A 12,763-nucleotide genomic window follows, 5' to 3' on the forward strand; every position below is an offset into this window, starting at 1 on the left:
GTTACAGACCTGGGTCTATTTTGACCCTCTGGTCAGACCTGACATTAAGAAACCAGTAGCACATCATAGACCAATCATCACATTACTACACAGCTCAGCTGATGAGGCTGCTACTCCAATCACAGCTCCCCTCCCCCTGCTAAGCTCACATTAGCACATATGACTGCTGCTCACACATGCACTGCACAGGGAGGAGGGCCACGCTGTTATTAGACCCCATCTCGTTACACCCCTACTATAACATGAGAACAAAATGTGTTTCCATAACAGCTGCTGTGTACAGTCACAGTAATTATTGTCTCACACTTTGGGTTCTCTAAAGAAGACGTTACAGTAACACATCCTGTTCCAAACCCCATTGTTGAGATGTTTCCAATCGGAGGTTTCATGCTGGATCTTTACAAGGACATTTGCAATAGTATCGTGCTGTGTGTGTGCGTGCGTGTCCATTAGATGCGATAGTATGGTGCTGTGTGTGTGCGTGTGTGTCCATTAATCAGACCAGTGTGTGTCCGGCGGAAACCTCGTATGAATCTGATCTCAGGTCAGAATGTACAGACTATAAACAGTTATGATTGACTAGGATGATGGGCTGTTTGCCTCTGAGTGATCTCTAAGAACAGATTCAGCTCCACTGCCATAAACACAGTGGTGGAAAAGTAGGCTACTCAAAGTAAAAGTACCAATATTGCAATGTAGAACTACTGCGTTTACAAGTAAAAGTACCAATACTGCAATGTAGAACTACTGCGTTTACAAGTAAAAGTACCAATACTGCAATGTAGAACTACTGCGTTTACAAGTAAAAGTACCAATACTGCAATGTAGAACTACTGCGTTTACAAGTAAAAGTACCAATACTGCAATGTAGAACTACTGCGTTTACAAGTAAAAGTACCAATACTGCAATGTAGAACTACTGCGTTTACAAGTAAAAGTACCAATACTGCAATGTAGAACTACTGCGTTTACAAGTAAAAGTACCAATATTGCAATGTAGAACTACTGCGTTTACAAGTAAAAGTACCAATACTGCAATGTAGAACTACTGCGTTTACAAGTAAAAGTACCAATACTGCAATGTAGAACTACTGCGTTTACAAGTAAAAGTACCAATACTGCAATGTAGAACTACTGCGTTTACAAGTAAAAGTACCAATACTGCAATGTAGAACTACTGCGTTTACAAGTAAAAGTACCAATACTGCAATGTAGAACTACTGCGTTTACAAGTAAAAGTACCAATACTGCAATGTAGAACTACTGCGTTTACAAGTAAAAGTACCAATACTGCAATGTAGAACTACTGCGTTACAAGTAAAAGTACCAATACTGCAATGTAGAACTACTGCGTTTACAAGTAAAAGTACCAATACTGCAATATAGAACTACTGCGTTACAAGTAAAAGTACCAATACTGCAATGTAGAACTACTGCGTTACAAGTAAAAGTACCAATACTGCAATGTAGAACTACTGCGTTACAAGTAAAAGTACCAATACTGCAATGTAGAACTACTGCGTTACAAGTAAAAGTACCAATACTGCAATATAGAACTACTGCGTTACAAGTAAAAGTACCAATACTGCAATGTAGAACTACTGCGTTACAAGTAAAAGTACCAATACTGCAATGTAGAACTACTGCGTTACAAGTAAAAGCCCGGAATTCAAAATGTACCCTCTTCTGATCGTCCGGGCCCAAAAATCATCCCTCTTCTGATTGGCCGGGCCCAAAAACCTGCCCTCTTCTGATTGGCTGGGCCCTAAACCTGCGCTCTTCTGATTGGCCGGGCCCTAAACCTGCCGTCTACTGATTGGGCGGGCCCAAGAAACTGCCCTCTTCTGATTGGACGGGCCCATTCGAGCATGGGGCTAAATATGTATTTTCTTTTACAAAATGTTATAGCGATTTATTTTTTTATCATTCACTATAGTCCTACTAGACCCCAAGAAATTACATCTGGCAAACAAAAGATCCCAGGATCTACTGAATGTGAAGGTACTGCGGGGGGAAGCCACACTGTGTGTCATAGGCTCAATATGTCAGTTTGACACAATCAGTAGATCCCGTGATCTTTTGTGGCCAGATGTAAGGTCTAGTAGGACTATAGTAAATAATAAAAAAATAAATCGCTATAACATTTTGTAATTTTTTTTTACATATTTAGGATTTAGCCCCATGCTCGAATGCCCCCGCCCCCCTGTCAAAACAGCTCAAATCCCTAAAACGAAAGAAAGCAGCAAATGAAGAAAACTCTCATCTTTTACTTTCACTAATAACAACCTAAAACATGAACCTTGGTTGAAAAAAACTGAAGTTGTCCTTTAATAGCAGACCACTCGTATACAGTATATGTGCACTTGCAGTTTGGGCAACTCGAAAGCAAACTCCACATGCCCCAACATTTTATTTACCTGCCATAGTGTCAACTCCTTGCAAAACATGTATATGTTAAGTTGATATATTTATGGAATTACATTTATTCCAGACTATAGCTGCATCATCAAAATATGCTTTTAATTGATCCAAACAGGTGAAATAGCTGAATATGGTGAGTTGTTCCTACTGATTAAATCTCTATACAGCTATTTAATTTCAGAACATCTGACCTGGCATCTTTCATTTCCGAGCCTGTAATGAAAAAATGAGTTTGATTGAAAGCAGAAATCATCTGGGATGGATTTGGAGAAGCGACTGCCCCATGGTGCTTTAGCACCACCAACTGGCTGTATTTGGTATTAGACATTGCAGCCTTATTGCTATGTTGATCGATGCCAGGTGGAGATCTGTGGGATTTATCCACATGTATGCAGAGAATGGTGGTAAGTAAACTATAGGCCTACTGTATGTACATTTACTAGAAGTGCAATTTGAGGTATTGAGTTGCGTATACTATTTCCATTTTGTGTTATGTCAAATGTACATTTGTGTTTCAATCAATTAGCTCCATCACGCTTTAACTGCACAGAATAATAATTTGTTTATCCTCCTGTTAGGGAGTTAAATGTAAATGGTGACAACGTTGCAATGTACTGTTTGTATTCTGCTCCAGTGTTTGTATCATTTGTGTGAATAAACTCAACCTAATCCTAAAATTAAAAGTATGGTGCCACTCTCCACCATCTGTTCTCAAATCCCTGGCGTCCGCCCCTCCGCACACACACACACACACACACACGACACACTCTCTCTCTCCCTCACACACACACACACACACACACACACACACACACACACACACACAGAGACAGAGACACAGACACACACACACACACACACACCCACACACGACACACTCTCTCTCTCCCTCACACACACACACACACACACACACACACACACACACACACACACACACACACACAGAGAGACAGAGACACAGACACACACACACACACACACACCCACACACGACACTCTCTCTCTCTCCCTCACACACACACACACACACAGAGACACACACGACACTCTCCCTCTCCCTCACTCACACACACTCCCTCACACACACACACACACACACACAGAGACACACACAACACTCTCCCTCTCCCTCACTCACACACACACTCTCACACACACACACACACACACACACACACACACACACACACTTACTTTAGTACTCACACCAGGAAGAGGCACTGAAAGGAGCAGGCTCGTTTCACTGGTTTAGTGTTTAGGAGGATGCTTGTGCTTGTCAATGGATTTTCTAATGGTTTGAGATCACTGGGCAAGGCCTTCTCTCTTGTATGTCTCCTACACTCTCTCACTCTCAGCTTTCCTACTGTCTGTCTCTTCTACAATGTCTCACTCAGCTTTCCTACTGTCTGTCTCTCCTACAATGTCTCCCTCTCAGCTTTCCTACTGTCTGTCTCTCCTACAATGTCTCACTCTCAGCTTTCCTACTGTCTGTCTCTCCTACAATGTCTCACTCTAAGCTTTCCTACTGTCTGTCTCTCCTACAATGTCTCACTCAGCTTTCCTACTGTCTGTCTCTCCTACAATGTCTCACTCTCAGCTTTCCTACTGTCTGTCTCTCAGCTTTCCTACTGTCTGTCTCTCCTACACTGTCTCACTCTCAGCTTTCCTACTTTCTGTCTCTCCTACAATGTCTCACTCTCAGCTTTCCTACTGTCTCTCTCCTACAATGTCTCACTCTCAGCTTTCCTACTGTCTCTCTCCTACAATGTCTCACTCTCAGCTTTTCTATACTGTCTCCTACATGACAAGGCATCATTGAGAACAATTTCATTCTCTTTACTATTACCACATAAAACTTACTGTGTGGGAAAATATAAAATGGTCATTCAACCCAGTTTTCATGCTACAAAAGAAAGCAATGAGAATTGTTTACCAAACTGATTATTAATGCAACAACAAAACAACAATTTATGAATAAACTCACTCAGCTTTCCTACTGTCTGTCTCTCCTACACTCTCTCCCTCTCAGCTTTCCTACTGTCTCCCTCTCCTACACTGTCTCCCTCTCAGCTTTCCTACTGTCTGTCTCTCCTACACTGTCTCCCTCTCAGCTTTCCTACTGTCTGTCTCTCCTACACTGTCTCCCTCTCAGCTTTCCTACTGTCTGTCTCTCCTACACTCTCTCCCTCTCAGCTTTCCTACTGTCTGTCTCTCCTACACTCTCTCCCTCTCAGCTTTCCTACTGTCTGTCTCTCCTACACTGTCTCCCTCTCAGCTTTCCTACTGTCTGTCTCTCCTACACTCTCTCCCTCTCAGCTTTCCTACTGTCTGTCTCTCCTACACTCTCTCCCTCTCAGCTTTCCTACTGTCTGTCTCTCCTACAGTCTCTCCCTCTCAGCTTTCCTACTGTCTGTCTCTCCTACACTCTCTCCCTCTCAGCTTTCCTACTGTCTGTCTCTCCTACAATGTCTCCCTCTCAGCTTTCCTACTGTCTGTCTCTCCTACACTGTCTCCCTCTCAGCTTTCCTACTGTCTGTCTCTCCTACAATGTCTCACTCTCAGCTTTCCTACTTTCTGTCTCTCCTACAATGTCTCACTCTCAGCTTTCCTACTGTCTCTCTCCTACAATGTCTCACTCTCAGCTTTCCTACTGTCTCTCTCCTACAATGTCTCACTCTCAGCTTTTCTATACTGTCTCCTACATGACAAGGCATCATTGAGAACAATTTCATTCTCTTTACTATTACCACATAAAACTTACTGTGTGGGAAAATATAAAATGGTCATTCAACCCAGTTTTCATGCTACAAAAGAAAGCAATGAGAATTGTTTACCAAACTGATTATTAATGCAACAACAAAACAACAATTTATGAATAAACTCACTCTGAACTTTGAATATTTTTGATCATGTGCAAGGCACAACAAGAATCACTTCCAAACCAAGAGAGAGCCAGTATGAACTCAGGAGAACTGGCATAATTATTTAAACATGAATACGTCCACATGATGGGTATGTACATGTATATGTATTGTACATTCATTAATATACATATGGAGCAATGTAATAATCTTAGTTACGAAACAAGTACATAATAATAACTGTTATTTAATTATGATTGTACAAATATAATTAGTGTATAATAGAAAGTCAAGAACATTTATATTATTAATTATTCTTTTCCCCCCCAAAAGGATTATAAAAAAGTAATTGAAAAATACACGGCCCCCTCACGTATTAGTATTAATTAGTATTAGTTGTTAATTAGTATTAGTTGGGCTTTTGACCTCAGAGCCCTGCACAGGGTGTAAGGCTGCAGGAGCTCAGAGAGGTGCAGCAGGCCTAGCCCATTTAAAAGATTTAAAAGCAAATTAAAGAACCTTCAAATCAATTTGAAAAATGGACAGGGAGCCAGTGAAGTGAGGCCAGGACAGGAGTCACAGGACTCGCGTCGTTTTGTGCCCGTGAGAAGGCGAGCCGCAGCATTTTGGACCAGCTGAAGGCGCCTGAGAGAAAGAATTAGCAGTAATCTAATCTTGAGGAAATAAAAGGCATGACTGGCTGTTCCCAGTTGTTGTCGGGGAATGCATTAATTAGCGCAGTCATAATTTGTGCCGGGCAATTTCAATGAAGCTCGCAATAAGGCACCTTGTGACTTACAGTGACGTACGCTACACCTCCTGAGCCTGTTTATCGAGGTCACAGCGCTACAACAGCAACGCTCGGCCAATCATACAAAACCACACACACACACACCGGGGGAACAGGATCCATTCCATCCCGAGCCACAACTTTTATGCTTGCTTAGTGACATGCATTCATTACTTATAGTAACATGCATTCATTATAGTGACATGCATTCATTACTTATATTAACATGCATTCATTACTTATAGTTACATGCATTCATTATAGTAACATGCATTCGTTACTTAGTAACATGCCTCATTACTTAGTAACATGCATTCGTTACTTAGTGACATGCCTTCATTACTTAGTAACATGCATTCATTACTTAGTGACATGCCTTCATTACTTAGTAACATGCCTTCATTACTTAGTAACATGCCTTCATTACTTAGTAACATGCCTTCATTACTTAGTAACATGCCTCATTACTTAGTAACATGCCTTCATTACTTAGTAACATGCCTTAATTACTTAGTAACATGCATTCGTTACTTAGTAACATGCATTCGTTACTTAGTGACATGCATTCATTACTTATAGTGACATGCATTCATTACTTATAGTTACATGCATTCATTACTCATAGTTACATGCATTCATTACTTATAGTTACATGCATTCATTACTTATAGTTACATGCATTCATTACTTAGTGGCATGCATTCATTACATCGGTCATTCAGATAAGGCATTAACATTGACGTTAACATTATCATGAGTAGGGATGCTCCGATCAGGTTTTTTGGGACAGTTCCCGTTCACCGATTGATTTTCTCATGATCAGCCGATATACCGATCTTGTGTGTAAGGGGCAAATTTGAACCCATGGGCCCATTAGGCCTGTCACAAAGATGACAAATGATATTATACTATATATCTGATTGACATTTATACGACTTAAATGGTGTAAAAGATCAGTTTCTCAGATTAAATTGCCGATCACCGATAATCAGAGCATCTCTAATCACGAGCCACCACTTTGTTCAGCGATACTTGTAGCCCATTATGTCAGCGGGTAAACATACTATAAATAGGCAAAACTAGCCTGAGATCAAAGCACAATCAGTGTCACTGCGGAATGAGAACTTTTCCTGGCTGATTTATAGCCTATAACTCCGTTTCAATAAAACATTCATGATCAGTGTTGGGCGGTAACAAGTTACATTTCATATATTACTGTAATATTATTATTTTACCCAGTAACGAGTAGGCCTAGTTCTGACATCTGAATAGACTCCATATTTGGGCATGCCTGAGAAATAACTCCATATATGGGCATAAAAGGGACAGTGACGTAACTAGAAGTGCACTCTGTCGAGTGCCTACTTGCTTGTTGCACACTAGTAGGCCTAGTAGTCGACCGCTACAAACTGTCGAATCTCAGCTTCTCTGTGAAGGAACGTTTGAAATGTTGAATTATTACTGGTTTAGCTATTTGCTACCTACCTACTTTATGCATGTAAAAAAGTAGTATTATGAAGTATGGTACAAGTTTCTATCTATAAAAGAAATAGTTTTATCGATTTAGAATTATTCTGGATCCCTTTTTAGTTTATATGACCATATGACCACAATAGATGGTCAATTTAGATGTCAAAATATAAATCTTCAGCGGGGATAATAATGTCGACAATGAACTCTTTGTACTCATTATTTGCATACCATCTTTCTGTCTTCCTGAGGCCTAGATCATTCTTGAGCCAGTAACATGCTGTACATTCATCGTGAATTGGCGACGTGTTGTAATGGCAGTACAGCTCAGAGTAGATGTTGTCGTCGGATATATCATTCGTGACCACGGCTAGGTTCTCCCTCACGTCGGCAGTGGACGACAGCATCTTTGCGCCGACAGTTCCGTGCCACGACTGATGCTTCACGTCGGGGTTGATTTTCATTTCTTTGCCAATTTCAAAGAGTGCCCTGTCCTCTCTGGTGACCTTGTGGTGCCAGCTGCTCGTCAACACATTCCTCCTGAATACAATCCGGGCACCACAGCGCCATGGAGAGCCAGGGGTCGTGGCCAATCGGATCATGCTGGACGTCGGGGCCAACATTTTCCCGTATTCCACGTTAGGGATGCCGTGGTCCAGACTGGTTGGGTGGTGAATAGTGAGTGCAGTGTTGCCCATTCTAAAAATAAAAACAGAGAGAGACAGTTACGAGTCACGAGGGGATAAACATATCTGTAGCACGCTATCTAGCATTGTCTACCTGGGTGTGTCCCTTTTATTATGCCCATAATGGAAATCTCTGTAGCGGTCTGTCCATGTCCCTTTAAGCAAAAAAAAAGGCCTTCGGCGACAGTGTGATATGAGTATGGCTTATTAGCCAGGCTATATAATTTGGGTCGGTCAAAGTTGGTCGTTCTACACAACTGGATCTCCATATATGGCGCTGTAGGGTGGTATTCCTTCCTTTGCTGCAGTACTGGGAATGTGCGTGCAAAGTTTCACGCCATCAACACAAACTAGCTAGTTTATCCCATTCGGACCGGGCACCCATTTTGGTGTTGGCATCATGTCGTGCTTTAGCTATTGAAAAATAGCAGATCTACAAGCTCATAGCGCGCCACCGAGTGGCGCGATACGAGCTTGTAGGTCTGCTATTTTTGAAAGATCGAAGAACGACTGACATTTTTAGAATCTGATCTCAGGTCAGAATGGGTTCGTCAGACCAGCGTGTGTCCAGTGGAAACCTTGTATGAATCTGATCTCAGGTCAGAATTTTAGGGAGAGACTAAGTAAGTAAGCCTGCCTTGCCGATCCATGATGTCATGAGGCCCAGCCGAGCCATGAGACTAGTGGAGAAGATAGATCCCACCGCTAAAAGACAAGTCATTTTATGTTTGGTTGCGCTTGGGTGTTGCAGATCTACAAGCTCACAATGCTTGTAAGATTGTAGATCTGCTATTTTCATGCAACCAAAAAGTGTCAAATCAGGCATCATGAAAGGCCTTTTTTTTCTCCTTTTTAAACAAGTCGCCTGTGGTTTCTGAGGCTACTTTGGGAGCAGTAACAAATTACAAATGTTCAGTAACCTTCCCAATTAACACAGATCTTTCAATACTATTCAAAACTTAGTAGTAGTAGAGTAGTAATTAGAGATGTCCAGATACTGTATCGGTATCGGGAAAAGTATCGGATCGGGCCCTTATTTGTCATATCGGGATCAGTGAATATGCCAGTCTAACCACAGATCCGACACAGGGGTAAGGGTTTGACACTATGGCAGGTAAATAAAATGTTGGGACATGTGCAGTTTGCTTTGGAGTTGCCCAAACTGCAAGTGCACATTTGAGTGAGGAGTCTGCTATGAACACAACACGAGATATAGCTATAAACACAACATGAGATCACGACACTGGTATCGGTATTCGGTATCGGCTAACGCAGAAATTGAGGTATCGGGATCTGAAGAGAAAAAAGTGTATCGGGACATCCCTAGTAGTAATCTATGGAAAGTAGTGAGTAGCCTATGCATTGCAGTGATGCAAATAGAGCACCGAAGTCTGACGTCACTTTCAGTAGAGGGCGTCAGTCCCCAGGTTCATGTATTTGTTTAGTTGCATTGAAATCCCCATTGAGGCGATTTTAGATCGCCTCATATAACTACTGTGTTTGAAAAATAAACATGTCACCCCGGCCGCTTCACTCATATGGATATGAAGAATCAACTAACTGAGAGAAAACGCTAATGTTACTGCTACTGAATTAGTTAGATTTTCGCTAGAAGCAGACTGTATCATATATGAGTGACTGACTGTTGCAAACGATACAGAGACACCTCCCTAACAATAACGCCGAGACAGCTTGTTTATTTTTGGACCACAACGCTTATAGTAGACGATATTAAGATCACCCCATGTTATTCTCCATAGAGAAATTACTTCCGCGAACCAGGGGAATCGTCGGGATGAGAGAGTTAAGTCAGGACTTCGGTGCTCTATAGCCTGCATCCTGCATCCTGCGACTCACTAAAGTGAGAAAGGACACAATCATGTCACCCACTGGGGGTCCTGGCATGCAATACTGTCCTCAGTACTGTACTCTAACGTCGTTGAAGTAGGACTCATAAAATGTCCCTGGGAGCCATCTAAAAAGACCACCCCTGGGTCCGGGGGCCAGTACATTGAAAACCTATTTACATCACTGCATTGCCATGTTCAAGAATCTAATGTGTAAACAATAGGCCTATATTTTATTTGAATTCTCATCTATTTTAGTTTTGCTCTTTGTAAGGCTTGATGTCAGTGGACAGGATTGTAACTTCCGTGCTGCTGTGACATCAGTCAATTGAATCATTACCTTTCTTCTCGTGTTGTTGGCCGTATTACGACTCTTCCGCCAGTCTTTGTTTATGTGTCTTATACTGTGTTAGAGAAGCATGGGGAAAAAATACAATTTAGCAGATACATTGTATTTAGCAATACAATCCAGAGCGATTTACATTAAGCACTAACAAAAAGCATGGCATACATCACAAGTAGTTATCAAGAAACATGCATAGGCTAAGAATGTAACAGTGGAGTATCTATATATGTAAACTATACATACTATACTATATTATATATTATACATGTGTACTATAAAGTGCTATGACTACATGAAATGCAATTCTAGTGCCGTCTACGTAACATGCTATAAGTCTGTTTCAAATACTATCCAAGTCTACATAAAGTGCCATCTAAGGGGCTAGGCTAGGGCAAGTGCTACGGGCCATGGTGGAGTCTGAAGATTTGGGTTTTCAGACTACGGCCGAAGATTTGGAGTGTGGCTGACGTGTGGAGCGTTGTCCCGGTGTTTTTAGTGAAGGTACATCCAGCTTCCCTGCGTTGGCTGATCTGAGTGCGCGCGAGGATTTGTAGGGTATGATCATACTTGTAAGATATGGGGGAGCCATGCCTTTGGTTGCTTTGAATACCAGCATCAGAGTTTTGTACTCGCGGGCAGCATCCGGGAGCCAATGGAGGGAGTGGAGAAGGGGAGTGACATGTGAGAATTTTGGTTGGTTGAAGACTAAGCGAGCTGCGGCATTTTGGATCAATTGGAGAGGCTTAAGTGCACATGCTGCCGGTAGGCCAGTAAGGAGGGAGTTACAATAGTCAAGTTTTTACATGGCTGATGTCTGGATGAGGAGCTGGGAGGAGTGTAAACCTACAGGATCGAGTGACAGCTTTGATGTGTTTTGAACGAGAGCTGATTGTCCAGGACAACACCAAGGTTCCTGGCTGTTGGGACAGTGGAAATAGTTAGGACAGGACTTAGCTTGGGTTCAGCTTGAGGTGGTCGGAAGACATCCACTGTGAGATGTCCCCAGACAAGACAAAGCGGTTCTGACAATGTATTCACTGAATTGTCCAAAGTATTCAAAACACATTTAAGTTGAACACCATACTTGTATCCAACAGCAGGAAAATCAAACATTTCTACTAAATAGGTGCAGATTTTGGTGGCGATAGCTGCCTTGAAATATTATGGGGGTAGCCCCACACACAAACGTAAAGATCACAGCAAAATAATTAGAATAAAGCTGCAAATCAAACTCAAATATTGCACACCACATTAAAGCACTGCAGCAATCATTAGTGCAGTGAAAGAAAGCCCCAGCTCAATTTCTGAGCAGTAGCCTTAATTTAAGTTCCCTTTTTGTAGTCTACGGTCTAGTCTATAGCAATGGTGAGGATTCTAAATGTAATACCATTAAGTAAATAAAACTTAGCAGCATAAACAATACTAAAAACAGATATAAATAAAACAGCGGCTGCACACTGTACAGTCACAAGAAATATACAATTAATAGGCCTATTTAATAACCTCAATATTCACGGACGTTACGTGGCTTCTGATGTCAGCCACCATATGATACACGCAAGCCGAGTGTAAAGTAATTGATAACCTATATTCAATAGTTCACAATATATTCAATATTTCACATACCCCGTTAACAAGCACTCCGGGGAAATGGAAACCCAGGGTGTTGAGACCCTTTCTTGGTCGTAGTGTTGTGCCTGTACAATAAACACATCACCATTTAGTAAACAATCGTCACAAAATATTTGTGCCATAATTGTTTATTCCGGACCACGCTCTTGGCAGGGCCATACTGCGGTCCAACTTGCACTTCTATCAAAGACATAAGTACGAATGTGAAATGTAGGCCAGCGGTGGATAAAGTAGTCAAGTTATTCAAGTAAAAGTATCAATACTGTAATGCAGAACTACTCCGTTACGTAAGTAAGTCTGGAATTCAAAACGTACAAAGTATTGACAATAAAATGTACTTAAGTACCAAAAGTACTCGTTATGCAGAATGTCTCAAGTTTTCAAATGCATAAGAATATTTTGAAAATAGCAGATCTACAAGCTCACAATTGTAGATCATTGTGAGCTTGTAGATCTGCCATTTTCAAAAGGTCAAAATATATATACTAGGGCTGGAATGGTTAATGCATGCTTTTGTAATAATCACAATCTACAAAGTAACTAGTAGCTAAAGTCCTCAAATAAATGTAGTGGTGTAAAAGTACACATGTTGGACCTGAAATGTAGTGGAGTAGAAGTAAAAGTATTGGAAAAACTCAAGTAAAGTACAAATACCTAGAAAATGTACTTAAGTAAATGTACTTAGCTACTTTCCATCACTGCCTAGG

This window comes from Protomyctophum parallelum (assembly GCF_964188405.1).
Source record: "Protomyctophum parallelum genome assembly, chromosome: 21".
Taxonomy (NCBI): Eukaryota; Metazoa; Chordata; class Actinopteri; order Myctophiformes; family Myctophidae; genus Protomyctophum; species Protomyctophum parallelum.